At 38.1% G+C, this 13328-nt stretch overlaps 1 pseudogene; it reads left to right on the top strand.

Annotated features, from left to right (window-relative positions):
• The first annotated feature begins 6594 nt into the window (after positions 1-6594).
• LOC143543682 (LOB domain-containing protein 37 pseudogene) lies at positions 6595-7968 on the top strand (annotated as a pseudogene).
• Positions 7969-13328: the final 5360 nt, after the last annotated feature.

The raw sequence follows: 13328 nt of genomic DNA, 5'->3' as shown, positions 1-13328 counted from the left end.
TTAATAGTAAAATATAAAATCAAGTAAAAATTTGTCATACACAAAATATTAAAAACACCAAATTTATCATCAAAGATTATAAGGATGACTATATCATCAAAGTTCAGGTAATCTGGTTTTTGGGATAATCATATTTTTTGGATAAACATGAGCAAATGATCTCAAATGAGATTATATTAACTGATTAAAATGTGTGATATTTTATGTGTATGAATATTTTTTTTGTTAGTTTTATGGATATATTATCATTTATCTAGGGTTGGTATGTACTTGAAGAACCTTATTTGTCACACGAACAACTATGCGTGGTTGTATCAAGAGTTATAAGTATAACTATATGTTACCTTATCAAAAGTTACAAGTCAGCATGAACTAGAGATTTTGATTTGTGATAAACAATGTATACCAACCAATACAATCATAAATGTAGTGCTAAGGAAAGTTTTACTTATTTATAACATATTTGTGTGGACCTAGTTATGTAATTTATGTAATTTTAATGTAAATCATTATTGTATTAACAATATATGATCATTTTGTTAACTTTATTACACTGGATGGTTAAAGTATAAAATTTTCATCAATTGCCCGTGTAATGTACGGGCCTCAAACTAGTTATATATATATATTTTTTAGATTAAAACTCTTTTTAAATATTAAAACATCTATAAATTTTTAATAATCTATTACATATATATACATATGGTGTTTAACCAAAGTTCGAAAAACGATTAGTTAATGTGTCAGTTTTATAAAAATATTGACTAATTATGGTGTTATAATATATATAATATTAATTTAATTGATAAAAGTATTAATATAATAATTTAAAGGATAAATACCAAAACTATAACCAAAAACGGGCTGGGGTGGCTCGAGCTCACGCCCCCAGCCGGTCTGACCAACAACGCGCAATACTCTAGCCACCTGGGCTAGAGTGTTATCTTGTTTAAACACCAAAATGAACAAGATCATTCAGCCAATTCGTTAATCGATTGGCCGATTAACCTTGGGGTTAAAGAAGAGGATTGAAAGACGATCATGACTATAATATCTAATTACGTTATACGATGTTTAAACGATGGCTTATTAGATCGATATGATGACAACAAGAACTGGAATTAAAAACCGATGTGTAGACCAAGGTAATACAATTCACTGTGGGGTTAATGTTGGCGATGGTTAAAGGATTGTTTTTAGTACGTTTAATTGCATTATAACAATCTCTAAGGTATAGCACCCAAAACAACTTAGGTCGATATGATAATAAGGTGATGCGTATTGATTTTGATCTCGTTTTCTAATTCCTTTCGTCGGTGAGCCGCTTATGGCAAGATTATCAGAACCTTTGATTCAATTTCCAATATTATGACGACAATTGTGGTGCAAGAAAATTAACAGGGTCACGGGTTTGGTTCTGGATCATGAACATGGGTAGGTTAAATGGGTAAAAGGGTTGGGATATTATAATATATTAGTGTTGCAGATTTTACAATTTGGTCCTTTAAGATTTAGGATGGAAAAATCAATGGGTTAAAGTATTATTTAGGTTTAAAATTGAATATAAATCAAAGTTATTTATTATATATTAAATAAATTGTAAGGGCCCGGTCCCGGTGCTCTCTACCTTGGCGTTGGATTTACTAATAAACACAGTTCAAAATATCAGAGTTAATTAAACTTTTCGCAGAATAGATAATTGTCAATCATTCAATACATAAATCATAAAATTTAAACAATAATAAACATGTCTTTGAGTTTAAACATCATAAAATAAGTCTTCGGATGTCTGCTTCTTTATTCTCTTGCCATGTGCCCCCCTGCAAGCTAGCTGTCTCATTCTACTCATGCGTGCATAATAAAAGTCAGCTACGCTGAGTGAGTCCTATAAAAATCAGGCAACATACAATACGTTCATATACTACTTACTTAACCGGCGTTACTTTCTTTCATACACTCATAAGTATATACCTTCACTCTTACTTCCTTACTTTCATACTTTCATTCTTTCATATTTTATCTTTCTTTATATACATACTTATACATTTTAAAGAGCATTTCGCCCTAATTTCCTCGAGTATTATTAGGTCCCGGTTCCCTCTTGCCTCGGATATTATTGGGGTCTGATCCCTCTTGCCTCGAATATTATTAGGGCCTGGTTCCCTCTTGCCATATAACAATACCTTACCTTTCTTTATCTTTATAATTATAAAATTTCCTTCATACTTTCAATCTTTGCATTAGCATACATACATCATTCATACTTCATATATCATACTAACACATATCATACACTTACCACTTAAAGTAAGTGTATTAACTAATCACGTTGAGTATGCACACAACCCCGAAAACATGACAAGGAAATGGGGTGAGAAACTCACCTGGATCCTGTTTCTTTCTGAGTTTATAGTAATACCCCTCTTTAGTTGTGCACGGCTAACTGTATAATAATTAAAAGTATCAATTAACTATTTCTAGCTATATCATTCTTCTAAGTTATTGCAACCCGTAGCTATAGGGGTCCGGGGGCAGCGCTCTTGGCAACGAGGTCTAGGGGTGACGGCCCCTAACAGGGTCGAAGGGGCAGAGCCCCTGGCTGGGGTCAAGCTACCAGGTCAGCTTGGAAATATTTTATTTTCATTAATTGCCTTAACACAAATTTCATTGGAATTCTTAAATTATTATTTTATTTGCTAACTCATTCATTATGACGAATGGGTTCTGATTAAACACCATTCGCTATCATATTGGCTATGACGAATGACTTCATTCGTTATAATGAATGGTCAGATTCGTTATGAAAGCTTCCTTCTGAGTATGTATCATTCGTTACACCATTTTCTATGACGAATGGTCCCATTCATTGTCTCCTCATGGCGAGGGAACGGATGACGAATAAATAAGGTTATTCGTGACTCCTATAGGGAAAATGAAGGCTCATTCATTACACATGCAACCTCATCCGTTATGATTGCTTAACGAATGACCAGCGATTCGTTCAATCATGACGAATGAGCATCGGCCTTATCCAGATCTTTGACTCTGGAGTTAGTCAAAATAGATAAGAATAGAAACAGTCAACATACACCAGATTCTAAATTAAGCCTCAAATCTTGATGAAATAACACGAAATTGGTATCGTTAGGATCGTATACCCAGCGCCTACAAACCTCAATCATCCAAACAACAAAACATTTCGTTTAACTGGTGTGTTTGATCTCTCTATATATACGGCTTATTATTTGTCTAATTAACCAATTAAACGTTAACGGATTTCAACGAGAATCGTTGTGTTTGATTCGTTTTTACCATTTATGTATAGATCTAGGATCATTAAACGAGCCAAACAAGCTTTCGTTATAGAACGTATCATAAACGAATCGGTTTACACGATCTTGTCTTGATTTCAGTTTTGGCTCGTTATGATTCTCTAACAATATCAAGCTCGGGTTCTCACCTTCAGATCTTGGTTCGGGATAAAGGAGGGTGTGTGTGTTTTGGAAGGTGTAGGATATGGTGTAGAGATGGATAGAAATGGAAAGGTTTAGGGTTTAAGGGGTATTTATACTCCCTTAAGCCCATGGACCTAAGGCCCATTGCATCCCTTATTCCATCCTTTAATGTCTAAGCCCACTTTATAATATTTTATTTATTTAACTGATTAACGACACACCAATGATAAACAAAATTTCCTTTATTAATATTATCGAAAGTAGAATGTTACATAAATATAATAAACAAATATTAATATAAAATAATAAATACTCGACAGACGTGATATTTTATTGATAAAATTTCCCGAACATCGAAACGGGTCGGGTAAATGGATAAAAATATTAAATAAAAAACCGAGTTGTTACATGATGGTCGGGTTTTATCCAATGTTTATTTTATACCAAGTTTAAAGATAATATAATAAGTCCCGGTCACAGAGAACAAGTGTAATGTTCATATGAAGGATGATTATTTGCACTTCTACAATGACAAGGGCAAACTTATGATGAAGGCGTTTCAAAAGAGAAACTAGTTACACACGATTAAATTAACTGTCGGAGTTCCAGGTTAGGAAACAAAAGGAATGGTGCGAGTTCAATGATTAGGAAACAAAAGCAGATCAAGGAAAACTTTTGTTCGCTCGATAATACGACACAAATCGCACCCAAAGGAATGGTGCGAGTTCATACGGCCGAGGGGATGGTCGGGGACATGATTACAAATAATATCGAATTCCGGAAAGCCGGAAGAACATATTCATGGATCAAAAGAATTCCCAAGTCAAGACCAAGATGATGAAGACCAATATAGTTATGAAAGTTGAGAAGGTCAAAATTGTGGGTCAACTCAAACATAACAAAAGAGACATGTTTGAAATAAAAAGTCCGCCTATTCCAGTTTGGAAAATAGGTGGGGGGTGATTGTTTGAGTTAATTCCCGAACCCGAGATATGGGTCGGGAAGGTGTGGCCGGCTCGAGCTAATGGATCGATCTCATTGATTTATTATTGCAATTAGAGATAGTTATCTATTTTCTTTATTAGATAGAGATAAATTTTATTTAATAGAAATTAGGAGTTTGTGGTCGTATATAATTGTAATCGAGTTTTGAGAGAATTGATCAAGTTTTGTGCTATTTTCTTGATTAATAAAATTGGTGTGTTGTGCGAAATTTTCTCCGCGTTTATTTTGTATTCGTATGCAATTAACTAATTCAAATTCACCTCCCGTGACTTATAAAAAATAAGTTTTTACTTTTTGTTAAATGGCCTAATCTCTTACTACTTTAAATATAGAGACAAATTTTTTAGTGCATGTTTTTGAAAAAACAAATTTCGGCCCCTGTCGAGAACACGCCCTAAATGGCCCTGCTTGAGAGGTTGATAGAGATTAGAGAAAAAGATGTTTGAGAGAGTTGATCTGATAGGACTGATAAATCATTTGTGATTATATTATGTTGTGTGAGAAAAACAAGGATTGACTATATAAGATTTCTTTAATACTTTCTTTTTTTCCCATACAACAAACCTTTGTTAAATATTTGTTAAAATTGTGATAAGCTCTTAGTAGCATTGGGTATTTATTTCTATTAAAGTGCAGTGAGTTTGAGTACTACACAAGTTAACATTAGATGGTTTTAAGGATATGTTTGATTGAAAATAATAAAATGAACAGTGAATAAAAATAAGAAAAAGAATTAAATAAATAAGAGAAATAAAATAGATCATTATTATTCTTCTGTCATTTTTGTTAATATATAGAAATAAAATGAATTATTACTTTTATTTGTCTAGTATTCAAAAAAATTGCAGAAATGAAATATAAATAAAAAAAACACTCTTATCTTAGCTAATCTTATTTTATCAAAATAAAGAAAAAACTTCAATGACGATGGTGGTAGTGGTGGTAGCTTCGACGACAAAAAAAGTGGTGATGGTGATGGTGACTGTCAGGCGGCAAGGGCGGTGGTTGTGGTGGTGGGGGTGGCGGTGGTAGGGCGGCGACGGTGGTGGTGACAGTGATGGTCAGGCGGCAGCGGTGACAATGGTTGTGGTGGTTACGGTGACGATGGTGGCGATGGTGGTAGCGCTGGTGGTAAGGTGGTGGCGGTCAGGCGGTGGTGGTGGCGATGGTAGTGGTGGTGGTGGTTGTTTTTATGTGGTGATGGTGGTGTAGAGAAAATACGGTGAATGTGAATGAAAAGAAAAAAAAGGGAGGTAGAAAAATATGGTTTTAATTGAATGAGATTCCATACATAATAGATAATTCCATTGCATTAAGCAGCAAAATAACACTTTTTTCATTATCACACAATAATTTATTTTATTTCCCATGTTATTCCTATATAACAAACGTTACCTAACACTGGATTTTAGGCGTGCGTACATGCTTTCAAAGAAAAAAAATGGACCTGAATTGTGATTTCGATTTCGATTTAAGAGAGAATAATATATGGATCAACCGTATAAAATTCCTTTATATTCTTTTTTCCATATAACTAACCTTATTCTTAAATGTTCATCTAGTTACTTTAATGACATTGTTCAGTTCAACCATTAATGAAATAGTTAGAAGTTCACACAGATTCTTTCAAGTTTCTTGCACTATTTTGTGTTATATGAAATGGTTTACATCAACTTGAGACGCTCTGTGGATCCGGACACTCTAACAACATGATATATCATTATTTTTTCTTTTTGTTTCTTTCGTTCTTCTTTTTCACTCCTCTCCTCTCAAACACCCGTCTTATAAACTAATACGGAATTTCAGATATCTTTCATCCTCTCTTTTTCTCCATTCTCTCTCTTTCCTCCACCCCGATGTCATGTAGAATTAAGATAAGAAAACACACATCCACCGAATGCCGTTATTGTAAAGCCATTTTTTCAAAACAAACTCAAGAGAGTGATGAGTGATGTCACACTTGTACAAAATGCAATATTACTATTTATAGTAAATAACAATTCACATTTACTGTTTTACCCTTCAACCCCACCAACACTCAACAAATACATAATGACAACATCAGCCTCTTTAAACCTTATAATCTCTCTTTCCCTAATTCTCCTATTTCACAAAACCAAAAGTATTTGCAACAATGAGCTGCAATGGCTGCCGAGCTCTCCGCAAGGCCTGTGATGCCAACTGCGTGCTCCGACCTTGTTTGGACTGGATCCAATCACCGGACGCTCAAGGCCACGCCACTCTCTACCTCACCAAGTTCTATGGCCGCACCGATCTCCTCAGTTTCGTCTCCAACGCAACGTCTGATGATCAACGCATTGGTATGAAATTTAATTCGGTCACGATTGTGCTTTAATTAGGGTCAAAGCTTTTTGATGTTCTGGATTGTTATTTTAGTTTTCCATTAATATTGCATGGATTGTGAAATTTAATATTCTAATGCTTGTTTGGATCTCTTATTTCTATACTCAGAATATATATATATTTTTAGATAATTTTTTGAACAGATTAAGTGTTGATAATTTTAAGATTTTAATTATTTTCATGAAAAACTAGGTGTATATATATATATATATATATATATGCTTGTTTGGATCTCTTATTTCTATACTCAGAATATATATATATTTTTAGATAATTTTTTGAACAGATTAAGTGTTGATAATTTTAAGATTTTAATTATTTTCATGAAAAACTAGGTGTATATATATATATATATATATATATATATATATATATATATATATATATGTATATATTAAAAGAATTAAGTCTTTATAAAATTGTAAAAGTTAACGAATAATAATTTAATGTATTAATTTAAAAAATTAACCTATTAAATACTTCTGTTTATTTATGGTTTTTTAATAAGTTTTTATATTTTTTTTGATATTTTGAAAACTTATTATTTTTATAGTTGATATTTGCGAAATATTAAGTTTGGATGTTTCAATAGTTTTATGTTAATATTAATAAATAAGCTATTAATACTTTAAAAGTTTTTGGTTTTCTTTAAAAAAAGATTATTATCATTATTTTTTAATTTTTGGATTAGTTCATGCAAGAATAATACATACTCTAGGACTGGACGTCATACAGTAGTTGATTTTTTTTTTAAATATTAAAAACTAATTTTATCATTTCTTTTATGTAAAATAATAAAATCCAAATATTTGCAGCGTTATTTCGATCGCTTCTGTTTGAAGCAGCGGGGCGGGCTGCGAACCCGATAAACGGAGCCATGGGACTCCTTGCGACGGGAAACTGGCATATCTGTGAGGCTGCAGTGCAGACGGTGCTTTCTGGTGGTTCGCCAGCAGGCCCTAATGACGGAAACTGGATTCCGGAGCTTGATGAAACTTCAGTTGGCTTTTTATCTGGAGCTGCATGGGGGGCAATGATGATCCAGAATCAGGCAGCTGGTGCAAGCAACTCCAACCCGCTTCAGGCTGCGGGATCGGGACGCAACGACGGTGAAGAGCCCAAGTTGTTGAAGCTTTTTGAATAATGGCAAAAGAAAATGTGTGTGTAATGCCGTCGTACCGGCCACCTTGTTGAAACATAGTGTTGATGGTCTGTTTGTATGTCTCCGGAGTTTGTGTTTCATAATCATAAAATAATATTATGATTATAATAAAGTGGTGACGATTTTTCTAATTTTTTTAATGACTACCATTTATATTTTGATTTTCACAATTCGTGAACTCATCAAACACCTCATTGAAAAAAAGCAAATTCTTCACGATGGCAAAATTCTCTTGAGTCTGTTATGATCCTAAAACTTTAGAGATCCCAAATCTTACAATCACCCAATGTCATTGAACTAAAATGTCTAATTATCAGTTTTTCATATTCTTATAATAATACTGAAGAAACACGAATTCATCCCTTAAGTCTAACAGATTAGTTCAAGGGTGATGGTTAAGTATTTCCCATGATGGGTTATAATCCTTCTTGGCGCAGATGAGTATATCCTACAAAACAGAACACCGTGAGCTCGTTACGAGGAATGGGGGGGGGGATTCTCTCGTAACCACCATCCGGTGTGAGAATCAGTACTTGGTAATAAGATGAGAATGTATTGAGAGAGAGTTTTAATATTGGATCGTGGATCCTTTACCATTTGAAGGTATGTAGGTATTTATAGTCGGAGAAGAGAGAGTATGATCAACTGCCTTGTCAGCCTTTCTACCAATTTATTCTCCACTCGTACGATTGTGGAGGTAGGTGGAGGTTGGTGGACATCATAGCCTTTTGATATTGACGTGGTGTACTATTTTGTACCGTCCTTTATGTGTTGCCCGATCCCCATTGGTTGGGTGATATTCCCGATGTCAATTCTTCCTTTTTGTCCCATGTTGGTGGAATCTTAGTACTACCATTCCCGAGGTGTCAGGGAATGTTTATTATATTGGGCTATGGTTCTGGCGCCATGCAGGCCGCCTAGCGCACCATCTGTCCACTTTTATTAGGCTTATGGTTGTGGCGCCATGTCTTCCGCCCAGCGCATAATTTATCCGCTTATCGGGTGTTATACTAATATGATGCTGGGTTCAGTACCCAACCTCTACAAGTCCCCCTAGTCCGTAGTTGTCCTTTTTGAAGAAAGGGGGGCTATGGATTTATCATGGGCTTTTAAAAGCTAATGCGTATTCTAGCTGTTCGTTTTGTGTTAGGTAGTTAATGAAAACCACTATCTGGTGCGACCTGTGTTAGGTAGCTAATGCGTATTATTGTTAATCGTCATATGGCGCAACCTTTTTGGCGGTTGTCTTATTAGAAACCATCATTTGGCATTGCTTATTTGGACGTTTGGTTAATGAAAACCGTCCTACGGCGGAGCCTAATTTGGACGTTTGGTTACTGAAAACCATCCCATGGTGGAGCCTGTTTTGTCGGGTGGTTATTAAAAACTATCCTCTGGCGGAGCCTAATTTTGGTGGGTGGTTATTTAAAACCATCCCATGGCGGAGCTTATTTTTGACGGGTGGTTATATAAAACCATCCCATCGCGGAGCCTAATTTTGGCGGGTGGTTATTTAAAACCATCCCATGGCGGAGCCTAATTTTCCCGGGTGGTTATTTAAAACCATCCCATGCCGGAGCATATTTTTGGCAACACTTGTCATCTTTTCATCCTCATTGGGATGATGACGTGTTATTTGGCGGGAAAAGATTAATTAAATGAATGTCAGTGAGACGACCGTTTGACGATGGTTACGCTTCGCAATGCGGCTTTTTCGTCTGTGTCAGGCGCGTGGGCGAGAATCCCGGTGACACGCCCAGCTGTAACACATTTCCTATCATATTATTGGCGTGTCATCTGGAGATTGGGCCGCGTGGCCTTCATCCCTTCTGTACCCCTCTCCTACATTATTTGCAATGGGTATAAAAGGGGGAGTTACCTATTTGGGATTTCATTAATCACGAGAATTCTATCCTTAAAAACTCCATTTTCCTTTGATTCCTCTCCTTTTTTCTTATGGCCGAGTCATCTCAATCCACCAAAACTAAGAAGAATAATACTATGGAATTCATCGGTTGTCGTATGTCTGCCGAGGACTTCGACAACATGGTCAAGGTTTACAACCTTGGCCCTGAGTTTGAGCCTGAGTTTCCCGCTCCGGGAAAGATGGTTCGACAGGCTCCTAATGGTAAGATTGCCGTGTATAAGGAGTATTTCCTCTTGGGCAACTTCCGTTTGCCCATTACGCGGTTCTTGTTGGAGGTTTTGGATGCATTTGGGCTACACCTCAGCCAAATACATCCACTCGGAATGGCTCGCCTCCGCCATTTCGAGTACACTAGTCATTGCCTTGGCATTACGCCCACGACTGATAAGATGGCGACCTTCTACCATTGGTGTTTACCCAGGGTTGGTATAATGTATTTACCCGTCCTAGTGCCAAGGCCATTGCTTTGGAGGCGCCGAAGAGTTTGCACGAGTGGAAGTGTGTCTTCTTCTACGTTATTGTGCGCATGGTTCTCCATGCGATGCATTTCACGGACGTGAAGGAGCTTCTTGAGCCTAAACCAGTCCCCTATTCTGGGACGGACCGGTTCAACACCATACAGGCCAGCCTCTCCCCACTTCGTCACTACTCAGAGCGTGCATTGGTGCTATTCGGCATGAGTCGTATCTAGGAGGATACGACTAAGGTTCCGGTAATCCATAATGGTGGTCAGGGTTAGTGATTTACTTGTTTGTTATGGGCTTCCATTTATTTATTTAGCTTTTTCTAATGATTTTGTCTTTTTCAGAGGTGAAGGATCCCATGCTCCTCCTGCAACCTGCGCCGGAGAGCACCAAGGTCTTGCGCCGGATGGAGTTAGTTCCCCGTGAGGAGCCAATCCTCATGAAGACCGCCTCCGACTTTGTGTGTCCTTTTCCTATGGGGCAGTCACTTCCTCCGCGACCGCTGCCACCTCCCAAAGCAGGGTACGTTTTTAACATTTTTTGTTTTCATTTGCACGTTTCCTGAAATTTGGTTATTTGGATGTTTCAGGTAAACGGTCTTAAAATGTGCGCTTTCCTAAATGTAGTGGGAAAGGCGCACAATCTAGCGGTTGGAAAGCGATTGCGCCGCCGAAAGATGCCACCGTGGATGATGATGACGATGTCTTCCTCGTGTCCAGCGTTCCGTTCGGGCCTCCGGTATCTTCGTCGGCGACATTGCTTAGTCGTTTGGTTCCGGCAGTGACGCCGAATCAATCCCAACCACCTGTTACCAAGCTTCTGTCGGCTTCTCCTTGCCTTCAGTCTCACAGCCTGTGACTGCTGTGACTGTTGTGGACAAAAATCCACTCGCCGCTACTCCAATTTTGGTGGCGATAGGTCTTGTGTCTTCTGCAGCCTCTGCTCCTAGAATTGTTGTGGATATGACTTTCTTATCTACTAGTTCGTCTTCTTTCTCTGCTGTCGCTGGGACGTTCACTATCCCACACCATGCGGCGTCTACACCTGCGGGTGATGAAGAAGAAGAAAAGGTGCCTCGCCGCTTCAAGAAGCCCCGCCTTGGTGGGTTTGTGAAGATGATCAGTTTGGTTAAGTCTCTAGGTATAACATTTTATGCTTTTTATATCTTTCTTTGTTATTACCCTTCTAAAGTTAACTGATATTGTTGCAGGGGTTTCGAAGAATTCTTCTTTGATGGACGCTCCTGTGGTTTCTGCCGTCGCCACTTCCTTGGCGGCTGTTTTTCCCAGTTTGCCGATGATGACAAGTGTGGGCAACTTGCCTGAGGTGATGCCCGTTGTATAGGTGATAACTTTGCCAATGATGACGGGTGTGGTTAGACCGTCTAAGGCCGAAACCATCGTGACGACGATCCCTGTGTAGGCGGAATCTGTTACTCCATCCGAACCTCTGTCTACAACGTCAATTTTTGAACCAATGAAGGCAATTGTGGACGACTTGCCCAAGGTTTTCAGCAGCGAGTCAACGGGTGTTTCATTTGCTGTCTTTATGATGTTTAAGCAGTCCTCGCCAGTCAAGACTTATGTTCTTGATGGTGACGAGATTGTGCAGCTGCCCCCTTTTAGCGTCGGGGCGGTAGTGCATGGTAAATTTTTTGATTTTCCTGGTAGCAGTGGTGGTGGCTCCAGCGGTGCGGTATTAAGTGTAGATTCAGATCCCCGTGATTCTATTGAGGCGAACTGTATTTATCAGCCTAAGTAGAAGTTTACCCGCGACGCCAATTTTGAGGACCCTGCTACCTGTTTAGAGTTTTCGGAACATGTTGTTCCTCCTGGCGAGCGCATTGCTCGCAAATTCCAGCTTCGGGAGAGTTTGTATTCCGACGCCGTTTTTCACCAAGTCCAGTCTCTTTTTAGTTTAGCGGAGCTAGTGCTCGATAATCGTGCCCTTCATGCAGAGAAGATCGAGATTACTGCTACCATGAGGGATATGGAGCAATTAGTGAAAAATACCGAGGCTGCCACTTGGAAGGCGGGTGGAGAAGCAACAGAGCACCGCCAAGCTTTGACTGTTGCTGAGGGAAAGTAGTCGAAGGTTGAGGCAAATTTGGCGGAATTAGCCCGTGAGCGCGCTGCGCACTATAAGGAGTTCCAGGCTGCGTGCAAGAAATCTAATGCTAATCTTGCTGATGCACGCAGCCGTGCTCATTCTGCCAAGGAATCTGCCGCCAAACTCGAGGATAAAAACGCTACTTTGCGCAAACATATTGAAAAGTTGGAAGCGGAAGCTGAATTGAGGTAGGCGGATGCGGGCAAGTTGGCTGACACACTGGCCTCTCATGAGAAGACTATTGACTCTTTGACTGCTGAACGTGCCGCTGCTACCGCCGACCGTGATTGGCTGTTAATGCATGCCATCTGCAAGGTAATTTTTTTATTCTCCTACTTTTTTTTGTTAGTACTAACGCCGCTCCTGTTGCAGGTTGCTCAACGCATGACTACGGTGTTGGGTTTTATACAAGTTTATCAAAGTCAAGTTAACCATATTTAACTAGAAAAACGCAACGGAAGCTAAGATTTTAAATCTTGTTATGGACATACCAATATGTTAATACTAAAACCCAATGAACAAGGATCAAAATTACAAGAACAATATGCTCACAAAATGTAAATTGTACCTTCTTCTACCTTTAGAAGAATAAGTAAGATGTTGAAGATGATGTTGGATGAATGGCAAGCCTCCAAAGAAGAAGACCTCAAGATAGTGATACCCCAAGCTTTTGTGACAACACCAAGTGATTGCTAGGATTTAAGAACACTTAAACAAGCTCACCAAGCTCTCCCAAAATCCCCTCTTTGGCCGTGAGTTTTTGGAGGAGGAAGAGAGAGTTTTTGTTATTTTTCTTTCAACTCACTTGAATTCAAAAATAACAAAGAGAGGATTAATTTGCA

This window comes from Bidens hawaiensis, unplaced genomic scaffold (genome assembly GCF_021521415.1).
Source record: "Bidens hawaiensis isolate Kalapana, Puna unplaced genomic scaffold, B.hawaiensis_p1.1 tig00013250_1, whole genome shotgun sequence".
Classification (NCBI taxonomy): domain Eukaryota; kingdom Viridiplantae; phylum Streptophyta; class Magnoliopsida; order Asterales; family Asteraceae; genus Bidens; species Bidens hawaiensis.
This window is presented reverse-complemented; position numbering and strand designations above follow the sequence as displayed.